At 34.3% G+C, this 18,570-nt stretch overlaps 1 long non-coding RNA gene across 11 annotated transcripts in view; it reads right to left on the bottom strand.

The window, feature by feature from the left end:
* Positions 1-18,570, bottom strand: part of LOC111719314 — a 177,348-nt gene that overhangs the window by 51,816 nt on the left and 106,962 nt on the right. For 8 of the 11 annotated variants that reach the window (XR_004232418.1, XR_004232426.1, XR_004232417.1 and 5 more), the window contains one exon: positions 13,332-18,454. The exons of 1 other annotated variant lie outside the window; for it this stretch is intronic. This is a non-coding gene — a long non-coding RNA (uncharacterized LOC111719314). The remainder of the gene's footprint in view (positions 1-13,331; positions 18,455-18,570) is intronic. 2 more of the 11 variants (XR_004232422.1, XR_004232421.1) reach the window with 2 other exon arrangements.

Here is an 18,570-nt window from a genome sequence, read left to right as displayed (position 1 = left end):
AGATAATGTAGCCCCATAAAGAGTGCAACCCTTTTTCAAATCTTTAATTTTTTCCAGATCAAAAGGAGTGTATCTTCTCCATTATTGATCTGAAGAGTCAAACTCTTCAATAACACGGTATGCATTTATCAAATCAGATATATCCCTGTTCTTTTGTAGCTTTAACTAGTGCCTTTTGTAATCTTGTTATAGGCTGATTCATAGGTGGTGCTAATTGTGTTACTGCCCCTCCCCCTCCTTCTCCCTCCACCTGTGAAGGGTTAATTTAGGGAGGTTAGGTCAGGGGTTGGGGAATACCCTAATGGCTCCTGCTGTGAAGCACCATACTCCTTAATTTCATCAGTCTTGTACTTAACTCCATTCTTCTATAATTCTTCATACTTTTCACCTAATTTGTTAGTATCCTCTCCCTCCTGTTCTTTCTTCTTTTTTCTTATCTTAATACTTATATAATTCCTTAAAGCCAATTGTATTGTTATATGTATAAAATATTTCTTTAGGAATTGAATCAGTGCCATTATCATTGTAATATTCACATAGTTGCCTTTCTACAAATTTCCACTCCTTTGGATCTAATTCTTTTTCCTTTGAGAATCAAAGAGATGTGTATTGTAATATTTCTAAAAATAGAATGATCTGCTCCCAAGTTACAATCAAACTGTGGCTTTTTATGAGTCTAACGATGTTCTCTACATATTTTCCTTTCAGTGGAAAAGGTTCCTTTCTAAACATTTGTCCCATTTGTCCCATTGGAATACTACTTTAGCCTTAACAAATAAGTCTATTTTTGTACTTATCCTAATTTCTGCGTCATGGAGACTTTTCCACTGAAATCAGGATTGGAGACTTTTCTACTAAAATCAGGATCAAAGGCTTTCTCATTGAACTCAGGATCGTGTCAGCCCCACAATGGGTGCCAAAATGTAGTGTTCTTGGTTGGTTTTCTGGAGGTCTTGGTTTCAGTGGGGGGAACAGGAGGACAGCCACCATGATGTTGTGAGAGGAAGTGAGTGAATCTGGCTCTGAGTCTGAGGTCTTGGCTTCAGACTCCAGCCACCACAAAGGTGGAATGAATCTGCCTCTGGGTCCCTTCTGAGTCTGTGTCTGGCCCTTCTGAGTCTCTCTCCAAGCCCTTCTGAGTCTGGCTCTGGCTCTGATTCTGGCTGAGTTTGTTGCAGCTTTATATGTTCTATTTTGAGTATAAACCAATCATTATATCACTAGTAAACCATTATTTGTTGCAAGATTAAATCAATCATACTGAACTTGGAGAACTATTAATCACCATGCTAAACTAGATAACCATTGTCTCATCAATTCCACTGAATAAGCACCTGTAAGAATCCTTGTTTTAAGTACAGAGTTCTGGCCCATAATTTATATATATATATATATATAACTTTTTATGTTTTTGTTTTTACATTTATTTTTTATTAAGATTTTATTAATCACATATTGATCTTGAATATGATTATAAACCATACACATATTAATGCTCACTTCAATATTTTTAATTTTATAGGTATATGCACTACAATGAAACACATCATGATACATATAACATAATAGACATTCTTAGAGAATTACCACAGCCAAAAAAACTTCCTCAAACTACAGATAATATGGTTATGGGTCTCTCTCAGAATAGTTAGGCTAGTCATCAACATCATTAGTATCATCAAGAACAGCTAGCATTTATTAAGCATTTGTTCTATGACAGGCAATCTTCTAAGCACTGGAAATAAAAATTTTAAAAATCTGTCATCTCTACTCTCAAGTAGCTCATATTCCAATGGAAATTCTAATGGGAAAGACAACATGCAAACTACTATGAATGCATAAGATATATACAATATAAGTAGGAGGTAGTCTTAGAGGAATAGAACTAGCAATGAGGGAGAGTAGGGAAGACATCTTACAGAAGAAGGACTTAAACTGGGACTTGAAAGAAGCCAGGGAAGGGAAAGAAGAATACTTCATGGATGCAGTGAGCCAGCAAAGAGACATAGAGTGAAGAGATAGTCATGTTCTGACATCTATGTCCTGAATTTAGGAAGACTTGAGTTCAAACCCTACCTCAGACATTTAATAGCTATGTAATTCTGGGTAAGTTGCTGAACCTTAGTTTCCTTACATATAAAATGGGGATAATAATAGCACTTACTAAATAATAGGGATTAGGGAGGGTGAGCAAAGATGGTAAAGTGAGCAATTATTTCAAGCTCTCCTAACATGAACCTCTAAATAACTGTTAAAAGGCACATCAGATTGAACTCTGAGTAAATAACCAATAAAAAGTCAGCTAAGGAGAATTTGCTGAAGAAAGTAGGACAGAAAGGCATGAAAATAAGAAGTTTATATTCCAATCTTTTGCAGCTTGATGGTTATTCTAGGTCCTATGTTTTGTTGACATTATGTAGGAACTAAGCATGATCTATCTGCCACTATGAGATATCAGAATAGAATTTTAATAGATTATTTTAATATACATCTATATTTATTTTTCTTATATAGCTAATAAGAATGTCATAGTGATGGGAAGTGTGGAGGAATCTTAGAGAAGATTCCACCCAAATCATCAGTATAACACCATCCTTTGGCAATAATCACAACAATAAAGTTATTGGAAATGAAGGAAATTGGAACCACTAAACCATTAAACCAATTACTTCCTAGTAGTCACAAACTCATGAAAAGAAAAAGTGTCAAAATCCTTAAACGTGTTAAAGTGCAAGATACTGTGACATCTTCATTATTTTTACTCCTGCATTCAGGTATAATACTTTCCTGGGAAAGATATAATCAATTAAAAGCAAATATTCATTAAGTGCCTCTGATTCAGGGCAATATACTCCAGAAAACTGGGTAAACAGACCTATTTCCCCTATAACACCAAACAAATGCCTTGTTCCTTATAAGTGAATAATATAAATCAAGGTTTTATTGTGTTTTCATTTTTCCTTTATTTCCAAACTGCTAACCAGAGAATGAGTTCAATAATATATAATAAAATAATATACAAATCTCCCAGCCATTTCATTCATTGAACCAATTCACTATCTTTCAGTTACCACATCTCCAGAGTCAACTTAATGGAAAAGTAGAATAAGAGGAAAATTCCATAGCTCTTCCATGCTTATTGTCAGCAAGTTACAAGCCAATTAGAAAAATAAATCATAACCATTTTTGAGTACCTATTTTGTTCAAAGCTCTGTGTTGATATAAGCAACTGAACTGGTATCACTATGGATACTTTGGAACAGTAGTAAGTAGAAGTATTTTCATGGAGTGCAATTTTATATAGAAGAGTGATGGGAAATAGATTGGAAAATACTTGAAATGATAAGACTTGAAAACTATGCTAAGGAATTCTCTCTTTCTTATAAATAATAGGAAACCATTGGGTGGTTTTGATTGGACAAATGATAGGACTAAAGCAATATTCAAGAATAAAATCTGGTATGTGTGTGTGTCTCTGTGTTTGTGAATACATATATACATATTTTATGTATGTATCCATATGTATATGATAGATAATGAGGATGAAGGTGTGAAGCAGAGACTGGAAGGTAGGAGGCCAGTTAGGAAGCTGGGCTATTGTAATAGTCTAGATATAAGATTATAAGGGTCCAAATTTGGGCAAAAAGCCATAAATAATCTTTACAAATTTTCACCTCATCAGTGCTTTTTTAAAAATTTGCTACAGTGTTTTTCAAAAGTTTGTAAAGGTAACCAGGATATTTCGCCCACCAAAGCAGTGAACAACTCTAAATATGCGACCAGGTCATTGAAAAAGGAAAAAGTGAGAGGAAGAATCAGACCTATAACCTGCTATGAAAGGAGAATCAAGCTACTACAGGGACTTTGACATGGCCTGTCAGAGTCAAGTTTTGCAGGGAACTACATAAAAAAAGAAAACAGAAGTCCCACATATGCCTATATTTTAAGGGTTATGCAACTCTGGCAAAAATTAATCTTCCTCATTGACAGTGTCCTGAATAGCCTTACTTTGTCTGAAGGTCGTGGACAAAATTGCTTTTCTATGTTCTATGCTCTATTGATGATATGATGCCCATTGACTCCATTTTGGAAATGGGGCAATACATTTTTTATTGGATAGATCAATTTTGAATCATAAGTCACACTTTATAAAAATAAGTCACATCATTGATTAGTTAAGTGGTCTATTGGGATTTCCTTCCATGAGACTTTTGTTGATGTTGTTTTGTTTTGTTTTGTTTTGTTTTCTGGGTACCTAGGAAATAAGGTTGGTGTGAAGATAGATATGCATTGCATTATGGCTAAATCCAAACACATAGTTGAATAGGTTACAATCTACAAAAATATTACCCAAAACAGCTAAGCTGGCAATTTCCTAATACATGTGAATTCATACATTTCTCACAACCAAATTCTCCAGCTGATTAGGACTCTACTATTCATTCTGCATATATTCTCAGAAAGAGATAATATAAATCAATAATGTGTTACTTGGGCACCATATAGGTTGTTCATATACTCTCTTGTGGGGAAGCTGCTTAGTTGCAGAGTAGGTGATTATCATTCAAACTTAATTATTGAAAGGAGAGGGAATGTGTGAACAGAGAGGTAGGGATGGACACTGGCCACCCTTCCTCTGTCCCATCATATGGCAATTGTTCCCATGTGACAGCTGGAGAAGTAAGACTCAATGAATGAACTTCAGCCTAGACTTCTGTATCTATTCTCTCTCCTTCACTGATGAAATTCAATTTGACAAACATTTAAGTGCTTACTATGTTCAAGAAAGTGAAAATACAAAACTAAATATACAAAGACTAAAACAAAACAATCCCTGCCCTCAATAACTTTATATTATAATATGAAGAGGGAAGAAGAGAATACAACATTAGCCCACATAAGTAAATATTAAGAAGATATAAAGTGCTCTCAAAATGCCAGCAAATTTGCATATGTATATGATAGATGATGATCTAGTGACCACTGGATTAGAAAAGATCAGTTTACAACCCAATTCTAAAGAAGGGCAATATCCAAGAAAGTTCTGATTACCAAATAATTATGCTCTCTTCACATACAGGCAAGGTTATGCTTAAGATTTTGCAAGCTAGGCTTCAGCAACATGTGAACCAAGAATTTCCAAAAGTGTGGACTAGTTTTTGAAGATGCAGAAGAACTACAGACCAAAGTGTCAACATTTATTGGATTATGAATGGAAAGGAGGTCTAATCAATCACTACTTAAAGAAATTTATTCAGACCATTCTCTGGAAAGTCAAATACTTAAGCTGAAGCTTAAATGCTTTGTCCACATAATAAAAAGACTGGACTCATTGGAAAAGACTCTGATGCTGGGAAAGATTGAAGGCAAGAGGAAAATGAGACAGCAAAGGATGAGATGGATTCATAGCATCATGGAAACAACAAACATTAACTCAGAAAAATTTCCAGAGATAGTGGAGAAAATAAAGGCCTGGTGTGCTATGATCAATGAGGTAATGAAAAGTCAGATGTGAATGAACAGTAACAACCAAAACAATGAATATGTGCCCAAAGGGCTGGAGCACTTCAAACTATTCTATCTCTGCCTATCTACTCTAGGATCCACCTTCACAGTTCAGGCTATATTCACTGATACATGTAAAAAAATGTTACTGATAACATTTTTAGAGTTCTTTAAGGTTTTCAAAATGCTTTACACATGTCCAATTCTCATAACAACCCTGAGAGATAGGCCTTGTTATTATCCGAGGCACTGAGGCACAGAGACATTGAGTGATTCTCTTATGGTCACAAAGCTAGTAAGTATCTGAGATGGGATTTGAACACAGGTCTTTTTCTGAATCCAAGACCAGTATCCTATATACTAGCAGCAACACTAGGGAAGTACCTTGAGAAAAACTGCTTAAGTTTTGGCTCTTATCTCTGGACAATTGTGTAAATAGAATGGTATTCAATATACAATATGAACTAGGTATAAGTCAGGTATTTATTTCACAAATACACACTTCCAAAATGTCAAACACAAAAATTCATAAAAACACATTGACAGACTTCAAACAATTCAAAAGCAACTTTTAACTACTGTTATATACTCTTGGGAGGATAAGACTTCAACATCATAACATGAATCAGTTTGAGATACTCTAGAATAACCAGAACTGTCCAAACAACTCTAGATTTTCTAAAATGATAGGGCAGGGCTTGGGCTGACTCTTGTCTATGATTATCTTCTCCATTTCAGAAAGTCCCTTTCAATTAGGCAGTTCCTACTGATGGATCTAGAATCTTGAATATCGCAAATTCAAGATAATGTTAAATTCAAGACAATACATAGCTCTCTAGGGATTGCTACTCCATCACCTACAATCAGATACAGAAACACAAAACAGAAAATAGATATAGAAGTCTAGGCTGAAGTTCATTCATTGAGCCTTGCTTCTCCAGCTGCCACATGGGAACAATTGCCATATGATGGGACAGAGGAAGGGTGGCCAATGTCCATCCCCACCTCTCTATTCACACATTCTCTCTCCTTTCAATAAGAAGTTTGAATGATAATCACCTACTTTGCAGCTAAGAAGAAAAAGAGAAATGATAGAAGGCAGGTATTTCTTTTTTAAATGTCTACTGAGTCATTAGTTCTCCTTACTCAATGGTCAATACAGAAATTGCTTTGTCACCCTCAAGTGTCCTTCAAGGCAGAGTTATAAGAGACCTATTGAAATTAACCAGGAGCTACCTGGAAGCTAATATAATACTGAACTAGTATATGTCATTAGCCATCATTAGGCAGAAAAGTTCTGAAAATGCTCTGTATATTCCTCAGTTACATTGCATTTTTATAAGATAAATATAATCTTTTGAGTTGAACCCTAAGACATGAAGAGGTAAAAGAATGAAAAGTTCATGTAAGGCAAGAATCCTCAATCCTTTTTGTGTTATAGATTCCTCTGAATAGATGAAACCTATGGATTCCTTTTCAGAAAAAAAAAATTCTTTCCTGTATTCATAATAGAAGAAAATGCTAAATTTCAATTAGAGGTTAGTGAAAATAAGGAAAAACTTTTTTCCCTAAACCAAATTTATAAACTATCCCCCAACCCTTCCCCATAAGAAGCCTTAATACAAAGAAATATTGGCACCTGAGATGAGTCTAGAATTGTTAGAGGTCCCAAATGTTGTAGGTGATGGGCAGAGCATTCCAGGCATCTACTTATACAAGTTGGATTATTTTACTAATTTCTCTTGAAGGATCATCTCCTACTATATAAATAATGCTATCTTGCTTCTATAAGGCATATGCTTAGGTTTATTCCTAAAGATCCTTTGGAACTCTTTCCCAAATATATAATTAACTTTTTATGCTAAATAATTCTTGACATATTTATGACCTCTCATTCTAGAGTTGTGTGCATTTCTGTTAATTTCCCACTTTTGAGGTTCAGCTACAGCACACTAAGTTCAAATGCAAAACTCTAAAGCTCTGGTCTGGCTCTCATGTCAGAATGATAGCTCTTGGAAGTAGGAAAATATAACTAACAAATACCTGGAACTCCAATGACTTGGTAAGATTTTTCAGAATATCCTCTCTTCCAGATAAGCAATTCAAAAACAATGACTTAATTAGTCACTCCTATCACCAATACCCACCCACCCATTCTCTCAAAAATATCCATTGGTCCTATTAGATCTAAATGCTACTTTAAGCTCATTTCTGGAAGCTACCAAGTAACCAAGAATGAGTATATTCTGTACAGTTTTTATTTGACCTGGTGACCTAGAGGTGAATTGTAAGTGAATTAATTACACTCCAGTGTCAAGTGTAAAGTAACTAGCAAACTTTTCTATTTCATTCTGAAATATACTAGAAACCCTTAGGGGAGTCTAGTGATTATACCATTGAGGTTTGTATGAACCAACTAGGGTAAATAATTAGACTATATTTTTAATTAATACATCCATGCCTTCTAGCACAACTATATTTAAGATTATTAAAGTATAGAAGATGATAAAAAAAAAACACTTTTACTAATGATAAAACTGGTAAGAACAATGAATGACAGCTTTTTTCTGATTTACAAAAATGCTCCATAAATTTGGTATTTCTGAACCAAAAGTCTCTTGGCATCTTCAAAGGAAGTTTTCACTTCAGCAAATACTTTTGGTTGTGCCAATGTGAAAGTCTGACTTTACCAGGAAAAATAAACACCATGCAAATTGAAATCAGGTGCCATGCATTTTGAGTTGGCAAAACTGCAAAACTTCAAAAAAACTGATGTGAATTTTATGGGAAAGATGACAATTAACACAGATTTTATAATGGGCAAAGTTTCATTTTTTTCATTAAGCTTCATAAAATATAGACTCATGCAAAAGCCAGTTCAATTAAAATATGAACTTTTCATTATTTTTTAAACATATTTTAGCTGCTTTTAAATGATGGAAGTGCTAAGTGTTTTACCAACCCAAGAATTTTTCACACCTTCCTAATTTAAACCAGCTTTGCTTTTATAATTTAGTCAAACAGGGTATTATTCATATTTGCTAGTTCTTCCAAAAAATTTAAAGATATATTTAACTAGCTACCATATAAGCAATTAAGTGTTTCCTAAACTATATTTCTTTACTTTTAGAACTTCAACTTACAATAAACTCACTGGTAATTAGCTCAGGCAAGGCCTGAGAGAGGATATCATGGTTTATGTTTTGTTTTGCTTTGTTTTTTAGTACTTAAAATCTTGGTGCTAAATAGATAATAGAATGTTGATATATACACGTTGGTTTATTTTGTTTTTATTCTATTAAACAATTTTCTGTACATGTACAAAAATGATAGAGAAATAATTGATGCTTATAAGGTCCCAAGATATTGTAAAATGATAAAGAACTATGAATAATAAAAGAAAAATTAAATGATATTCCATAGTTTTAGCATTAAATATTAGCATTTAGCATTAAATATTTTCTAGTTTCTTGTGCACCATGGGCAATGAAAAATAAAAAGTATATATAATAAATCAATGAATGATTCTATTTAAAATGTTAAACTATGTATAGAATTTAATATTTTAGAACTATCAAGGATTTATCATCAGGTGCATCAAGATGAGAAAACTGAGGTCCATGAAAGTCCAATGAATACTAATAATCTCACTTTTCCTCATCATTGAATCATAACTTTTGTGGAAAAGGGGACCTTAGTAGTTGAATCCAACTCATTCATTTTACAAATGAAGTGGCACAAAGAAACTAAATGATTTGACTAAGATCAAACAGTAAATATCTAAAGTAGGACTTGAATCCAGGTCTTCCTGACTCTAAGTCTAATGTCCCCTGTTTGTACTAATAGAATATGTGAACAATAATTGCTACTATTCTAGAACTTAGTTAAGCCTTCCAGTGTGTTAGATAATCCTCCATGGAATATGTGAGTCTACAGACAGGATTCACATAGGATAAGAAGGAATTAAGGTGTTATTATCTAAATCAGAGGAGAGATACCAATATTATGAAATTTCAGCTCTATCAAAGTGTCAAAAAGAAAATTAAAAATTTTAATTGAACTTTCGTACAATGCCTGAAATATGACTATAATTTAATAAATGTTCTGTCATTCTCTCTAGATAATAGATATAGACATGTATATTTATATGTAGATAGATAGACATTCATAGATGTATCTTCTAAGATGTTTTTATACTCTCTCTTCTCATTCTTCTCATTCCAATTGCCCAATATGAGGCCATGTGTAAAACTGATGAATAAGCTTTCTATCCTATCACCATCATCATCACTCATGGAAATATTAAACGGCAGATCCAAAACTTATCTTTGTGGAAACTTTGCTTAATGATGACTAACAATAATTCTCCTCCAATTATCTGTTCATCTAAACATTACTTTTTCTTGTTCACACATGATCATGTGACATAGTATCAACTCAAAGGTCTTGCCTAAATCAAACTTGGTTGCACTTGTTTCCTCCTTTTAAACTAAAAGACTTTTCATGCTGCCATACTCATTCCCAATAGGGAAAAAAATCATGTTGTATGGAATTGGATGAACTCTTTAAGGCCTTAAGTAAATTTAATTAATAACCTCCCCTAGAATATTAATAAATACCCCAGTGGCTAGAAGGATAATAGTTCCAAAAAATTATTGAGTCTCTTTACTACTCACCGATAAATCTATTAAAAACAACTCACTAATTCTAAATAGTTTTGAAAAAGCTAGCACTTTGTAATGGGTATGTACAATATTTTTTAATCGTATATTCATCTCTATGACTTAAAACTAAACAGAGAAGTAACTGTTTCAATTAATAACCAAGATCAAAAATAACTTTGGAAAGATACTGAGGAAACAATCTGTCCATGCCATTTATTCCTGTAGAGCTATAGATAATAGGGTGAAGTGACAGAGCTTTATTCCCAGAGCATGGCATTTGGAGGACACTGAGAACACTCACAGGCCTTCAGTAGTATAGAAACTATGTGATCAAGAAAAATTAGTTAAATACTAAATAGGTGGCAACCGGATAGCAATCTTCCTACCACAAGCCACTGCAACCTATGCAACCTTGAATTTATGGCCAACAGAACATTGTCATCCCACTTTTACTCCTCTTCCCCACCACCAAAGTAACCTCATGGTATTGGGGAAAAGGATAGTAGAGTAGACAGAGTGCTGAACTTTAAGTTGGGAAGACTTGCATTCAAATCACACCTCTGACACTTATTAGCTTTAACCTCTTTAAATCTTAGTTTCCTTGCCTATAAAATGACATCAGATCTGATTATCTTTAAGTTTCCTATCAGCTTTAAACAATTAATGCTATAATCCTAGCACACAGGGTCATCAAGAGACTGTTTTTTCTTTTGCATTTAATTTAAATTGCATTTAAATTGCTTTTTAAAACTTAAGAGTAATATATAAGTGCCAACTGTTCATATTATTGTTGGGCCTATATTCAGAGCTTTCTATCTTAATTGGACTTGGAAACCCAGTAACCTCCATATCAAAATGACAGTAGACTTCAGAGGAAGACTTTAGTAGAGATAATATAGTATAGGAAAAACAATTGTATTATTTACAAAAATCAGTTTTGTGGTATGTATGTGGATATAGACACATACATAATGTACACTATGCAGTTTTAAGCTTTGGCAAATTAAATATCAGGAATTTATCCTGATACTGCATTGTGTGTGTGTGTGTGTATATATATGTTCATATGTATATGTGTGTATATATACATGCAAACTCATACATGTAATGTTCTTCTCTAAAATAAAATATTCTCTGGGAGATTTCTTGAGGGACTTTTGGAGGCAGCCTTAGTTGCAGCTCAGTGTAATAATCACCTCAAATGCAGCCAGGACTTAAAAAGTCCAAATTCTTTATTGTCTCTTCCAAAATCTTATCTCCTTCACTTGAGGCTCGGCTACTTTTCTGGAAGCCTTCCAGATCTTGGTTTCAATGTTCTCCACAGGGCAGCCTGCCATCACTTCTCTGTCTTCCTTCATTCTGCCCGACTGACGTTTCTGGCTTGTATCCTGGCTTCTGAATCTCCGAGAATCCATCGTTTTTGAGGCTCCTAGCTTATATATGCTCTCTTAAAGGTGTGAATCTTGTGGAACTCTAGTAAGTACTAAGTACATTAGTGAACTAGAGAACTGTTAAGTATCCTGCTAAATTAGATAATTATTGTCTCTATCAATTCCAGTGACTTAGCACCTTGTAAGAATTCTAACACATACATGTACTTACATACACACATAAATATATGTATATGTAACATAAAACATAAATGTATTTATCTTTTAGAGAGATATACATATATGTGTGTGTATTTATTATTATAATCAATTCTTCAGTAAATGATAGAATAAGGTTATTTTTTTCCTCTAAAGTCAAAAAACATATACATATATCATGAATTTCACTTTAAAAAAGCTTAATCTCTGAAATGTGTTTTTTTCCTTCTTTTATTTTCAATCAATATAAATTTTCCTTTTCATAAAGAGCATGTATTATTTAACAAAAATCAGAGAAAAATAAAGTAGGATGGTATTTCAAGAGAATACAAAAACTATATAAATCTGTAAAAATGCTTGCTTATTAGTATATTTACTCTTACCTCAGACTACTACTACAAGATTGCAAATTTTCCAAAGTCAAATTTCCTATTTTTTTTTTACCTCTGTTACTCAGAACTGCTTTAAAAGATAACTTGTACATAATAACCAGTCTGCTCCCAAAAGGAATAACTAATCCTCAAGATCTCAGTAAAAGCCAGAGCCTGTTAAAAAAGCAATTCCTTTTTTGGTTCATATTTCAAACACACCCTTTTGTATAAAAACAGGTCCCTTATTTTTTCCTTTTAGGGACACCTGCACTTACTCTCTCACAGAAGCAGCATTTAACCACCTAAGCTGCTGTTTAAGACCACTGAACCTAGGAAAACATTTCACATCCCATTTCCGTTTTCTGAAGGCAGGTCCTCTCTGTGAGTACAAAAATACTGTAGAGCTAGGGCAGAAAGATTTGCTGGCCTAATAGAAGTAAACAGGCTTTGAATGACAAAGGTGAGTCCTTTCCTTCATACCCTTACTTCCAAAGGGAATTTGACACAGATAAGCAAAAAGAGAGAGAGCAGATAAAGGCAAACTAGACATCTTTTCCACTTTTGAAGCATTTTTTAAAGGTTCTCAAACTTTCTGCAAAAGTAATCAAAGGGAAAGAAATTTTAAAAGAAAAAAATCAAAATCTGTTCCCTACTGTTGCTAATTCTCCCTGAAAATAATTCTGGAAAAAGTATTTTCCCTCTCTTTTTTATCCTAATCTTTTTCATAAAAGCTCTCATAAAAAGGAATCCTTGCGCTTCCTTAGTCATATAGATTTCCTTTAGCAAATGCCATTGTCCTGAACTGTATTTTCATCTTGTTCTCTGGAAATATACATTATCTTGGGTTCTGCTTATTTTTTAAACAGTTTATGTCTGTCATAAACCATAGAATGAATGAATTCCTATGAGTCTTTTCATTGAAAAGTGAAAGGAAGAAAGGCTTTAGTTTTGAAAGAGATATTTGTACAAGAGTGAATCCTTTATTAGAACCCTCTAAATTATTAGAACCCAAAGTGATTACTTTGGGAGAAAAAAAGTTCCACTATTCTATTATGAAACCTGTGACACTCATGGAAAAATCTTGATATAGGTAAAGAAGCATCCTAGTTTTCCCTGTTCCCACTTTACCAGTCTCTGCTTTTGGGGGTTATTTTTCAAACCCACAGAGAAATGTGACTTTTATAGTAACTGAGAGTATTTACCTATGTTTTCACTTCCAAATTACCATCAGCCCAAAGCAGAGAACCTTATATTTACTCTAACACCTGCAGAAAGAAACAAGAAACAACAGGAATCAGAGTTAACATTAATCTTTCCAGTGGTCTTTCATTACTTTGCCAATAAGACGATCTTCTTCACACCACACTTCGATATATTTGACATCTGTCATAAAACTCAGGTCAGGCATATCTGTCTTGTGTTAAAATAAGTCATTCTATAGAGACCCTTACCCTGCTGTTAGGGTCCTGCCAGATATAATTATTGACGTATTGTCAACACATCCAGCCTACCATATTAATAGGAGTCATAAATTACTAGTCCTGTTTCCCCTGTTCCTAGCAAAGAAATAAGGTAACACTTAACAGGACCAGAAAAAGAAATAGAGATGTTAAAAACTAAAGTGGCAGCTGTAGTCAAAGTGATGACTTACAGCTAAAATCTCCCTCTTTTTAATATGTTTGGAAGGTTAGTAGACATGTTAATACATGTGTTTCCAAGTGTGGAGGCCCTCACATTCTTATCAAATTTTGCTTGCGGGAATATTGTGCTTTTGTTGAGCTTATAGCCTGGGGGAAGAGCATGGAGGTACAATGTGCCAATCTGGATTTCCTAAAAACTTGTGACTCATTCTCCTCACAGGTATCTTTCTGACTCTCAAGAGGATGTTCACAGATGCCTGTCCACATAAGCTATTGCAAAGGAAAATAGTTTTAAGTGAGCATAACTGTTTCCTACAGAGGAGATTTAAAAAGGAAAATCTCTGTTTCTCAAGATTGGGATGGGATGGGGAAAATACTCCAATTTTTCTCACAATGGCTTTTGAAATCAAAGAAGCTAAATCTTCCTTTCTCCCCCCACCCACATCATATCACAATCTGTGTAATCTTCTACATATTAGTGCTGTATGAGGAGAGGCTATGCACATATATACCTATCATTATATTAGTCTTCTTTTTCCATTCAAGCAGGGGAAATCTGGGCACATCTATTTTAAAAAAAATTCTGGAATATTGTTGACATCTTTGCAGCCACCTTGTTTTTTCCCCATAAGTTTGCAAATGTCTCCTTTTGGAAACATTTGCCGCTGAAATTACATGTTCATAGTTAAAATTATACCAAATAAAACATTTGCTGAATAAATGTATTGTTCAGACAGGCTTTTTGGTATTGATAAAGCCAGTAACTCATTTCTGTAGGTAGCATAATTATTTAGGCAGTCCAAGCAATTTCATGGGCAGATGGGAAACAATTCTGAGGATTCTGGACGAATGAGCTCAGAAATGAAATGCTAGAACTTAAGTACAACTTTCAGGGTGACCCACATCATTAGAAGAGGCTGGGCAATAGCTTGCTTGTTCAATAACTCAGTTATCAGGAGCAAACTTAAGCAAAACCCAGAAGTGTCAACAATTTAGTTTCTTAATGGTTGGCAGGTGGGGGAAGGGCAAGGTGGAGATAAGTGCCCAGAATGTTGAACAAAGGGTAAGGAGCCTGGTATGTCAAGTTGACCTTGGCTAAGTTCTACCTAACATTCAGTACCTTATTACCTACCTGATAGCTTTGTTTGTGTGCACACACACACAATCTTCTTGTCAACCATATGGATCAGAAATAGATTATGTTAGCTGGTGAAACTGAATAACATCTAGAGAAAAATTAAGCCTCTTCTAACCCAGGAAAACATTTCTTACTTTATCTTTTGATAGAACATTCTAAAAACAAAACTTAAAACATCTTTGTTGGTGGTATTCTTGTAATTAGAAATAAAGACTTCTTTGGAAGAGATGATGTAGCAGTTTTTAGAATGGGAGATTAACTGTATGGGAGGCAAAGGAAATGGCCCATTTCCCCTTGTCCAATCCACTAAACTCAAACTACCCCAAGACTGTCAGTGGATTTGAAGTCAGCGGAAGTGGCTAATTTTATGACCAATAACATCATTGGTGGTTATGGATGTTAAGATAAGGGTAATGAAATTCATGCTTTTAACAATAAGCAGATCATTTGCAGGGTTTAAGAGTACCACATAGCATATGGATTTTTGAATATTACTCCCCATCACAATCAGGATAAAAATCTGCATTCATCATCAGATTTCCAAATCCCATGCTCTTATGAGTAGTATATTTTGTTTTAATTCATTTAAATCAGCTTCAAAAATTTTAGATATAACTAATTCCAAAATCTGGACCACAAACAAACAAATTTTTTTTTTCATTAGTATTACTTCTGAGTCTTCCCAGAAATGGAGAAATTTGTTTTTCTCAATTGAGTGAAGATTCAATTGACTAGCCAGTGATGTTAGCAGTGTAACATGGTTCCATGTGTAATGGACTGCTAAAGAGTGCATCACTGCTAACTGTCCAAGATATGCCACAAGGAAGAACTTGTGTTCACTTTCTCTTTCATGTGTAAAGCACCTAAACAGGAATATTTCCCTAGATTTTGGTGCCAGTAATAATGGAAGCCATCCCATGAAGAATGTTCATTTTGCACTGGCAACCATCAAGTGATTGACATACTATAGAACATTAAGTACTTTTCACATCAAGACTTTGGCATGTGGCTTGCTAGAGAAAAAAAAAATCTATTCTATTAAGTGCCTTCCACACATAGCAGATGTGCTGTAGAAGCATTATGCAACTGCCTTGCCATATTTCAACATGATCTCTGATGCCCATCATTGGTAGGAACTAATTGGTGGCTCTTTTAATATGAATGAATACAAGACCACACATTGTTTCTCCGATAGAAATACCTTGCCTTTATTACATAGGCAAAGGAACTGTGTTCAGATCCCAGATCTCAGGATGGGCATTAGTGGTAGTTTGTATCAGTGTACCAGTGTCTAGAAATGGTGACTTTTTCTCCTCCCCCTCCCTTTTCTTTGAAGCAACAGGATTGCTTTTACACAAATGTTTTTAGGGAAGGCTTGGAATTTTTTAATGTCACATTCATTATTAGTATTAGTGAGATTCTGTTTTAGTTTTTATTACACTCAGTCTTCCAACCAGGTGGCTAATGTTTAGATTATATGCAAAAAACAAATCATTTCACCTGAGTTGGAAATGTTTAAATGCTCTTAGGACCACACACTTCCAGAAAGTTGTTTGTACCTTCTTAAGCCTAAATCAAGTCTGCCTGCATGAGTGCCTGTGGGTGGGGAAAGACTGGATACTATTACCCTGATGGAGGATGATAATATTTCTACCAATTGTTAAGCTGCTTAAATCTCCTCTCCACTTCAGGAGTGTTTAGCATATCGTTTTCTAAAAATCGTACTCAATATGCCTTAGGAAAAGTAAGATTCAATACTGTGTTCATGTGAGATTATCTAGGACTAAGCTGCCAGGCAAGATTCTCTGTCTCACTCAGTAAGTCTCTGTATAAATGCTTCTTTATAAATCTCTTGGGGGGAAGTGGGTCACTTGATGTTGTTTCAGTGCATCTGGAAAATAGTTATTGGGAAGAAAGTCAGAGCTCTTTGTGCAGGGTTTCAAGGGACTGAATGAAAACACGGATGTAACATAGCAAATTGTATAGAAACATCCACTTGTTTGTAACCACCCAAACTAGTCATTATCTACTCTTAGTTCAAGGAAGAAGTGTCTGGCAAAGATACTGGGATCAAATATATTTCATTGCTCTTCTTAAAGCTGAAAATTAATTTTTTCTGATGTTTTGGAAAAAGCAGAAAAGCTAGTTGGGCCTAAAGTGAATATGTACTTAATGTCCCAAATTAATTCAAGAACTGAGAATTTAATGTCAAGAGAATTGGGAAAGGCAGCAACTGATTGTGAGAAGCTCCCTACATTAAGAGGGTAAGGAAGAAATAGAGTCAACCAAAGAATATAGCAAGACAGAGATAGATATGTCAACTACTTTACAAGATAATCAAAATCAACCAGTAGAAGAGCTCTTCATAAATTATTTTTTAAACATTTAAATCAGCCTTCTCCTAAAAAGTCTCTGGTAGGAAAAATTCAAGATTTTAAGTTGGGCAGTACCATTGCTCTGAACCTGAAACAGTAGAATCTCCTAAATGCTTTGGCTAATGCTGTGTGGTTCATACTTTTCATAAAATATTAATTAAAAGAACACATGAGCACTTTTCATTACAGGATACATAGAGACTTAAAATAACTGGTTGTTGATGGTAGTCAGATTGCTTTTTACTTCTTCCTTAGCACAAGATGCCAGGCTGTTCCTTCAAATTAAGACAATATGCTTATAGTGATGAACCTTATTGGCCATCTATCTTCCTTTTGTAATCTGGCTCTCATCAAGCTGAAATGAAGCCATTTCTTCTGACTGTGGCTGATTAAACACAGAGTAAACCTAGATCTCTGAGGAGGCTCTAATGATTCTCCACAGAGCTAATGTCAGCCCAGCACCTGCAGCATTCGACTTCCCCACTTCCATCATAAAATGAAGCATCTGTTACAGTAAAGTGTTACCTTTTTATCATTCACTGTATCTTTCCATTTGCTTTTTCCCTTGCCCGTTTGGTATAAATTGTTGCTGTTTTGTGGGTAACAAATAGTCAGTAAAGAAATTCTGTAGTTACTGGGGCTTATATGGAATACACAAAGTTTAAGTTATTTGTGACTTGCATAAATGACTCATGTTCAAGGTTCTCTTCTTTAAATAAAAATAGGTTAGGCAGAAAGAAATTAAGGTAATTTCTTTCCAAATTTATTAATAAAAACATACTTCCTTTTTGAATCAACATATCATTCCTGATTCTTTTGTATTAGGCATTATTTTTCCCTCTTTTATTCATTTCATCAAAAGCTTGATGCTGTCTAAGTAAACTTCTGAAGGATTTAATTTCCACTTTTTGATGTTTTAGGTTAAGGTCACCATTTGAAAAGCTCATGGAAAAAATATAATAAAATGTATTATTAGTTCTCAAAACCAGCTGCAATCATTCATAAACCTAAGAATAGTCTCATCTTACCAGTCTGAGAAGAGGCCCTTCCACTATGCTTGTAAGATTAGTAAAACAGGTTACTAGACAAGGAAGACAAGGTTCCTATCTTTTCCCCCAGGGGTGTAAATTTGGACTATTCAAACACAAAATTGATCATTATCATTCCCAAAACTGTAAATGAAAAGAGAGAAAAGTTAGTCTCAGAGATTTTTACAAAGACTAAAGGCAGTTCTGCTTATAAAATAAAAGCTTTGTAGGAACCGGCAGAGAACAAACTGGCAATTGAA

Source organism: Sarcophilus harrisii, chromosome 2 (assembly GCF_902635505.1).
Source record: "Sarcophilus harrisii chromosome 2, mSarHar1.11, whole genome shotgun sequence".
Classification (NCBI taxonomy): Eukaryota; Metazoa; Chordata; class Mammalia; order Dasyuromorphia; family Dasyuridae; genus Sarcophilus; species Sarcophilus harrisii.
Note: the sequence above shows the minus strand (reverse complement) of the source record. Positions and strands in the feature narration are given on the sequence as shown.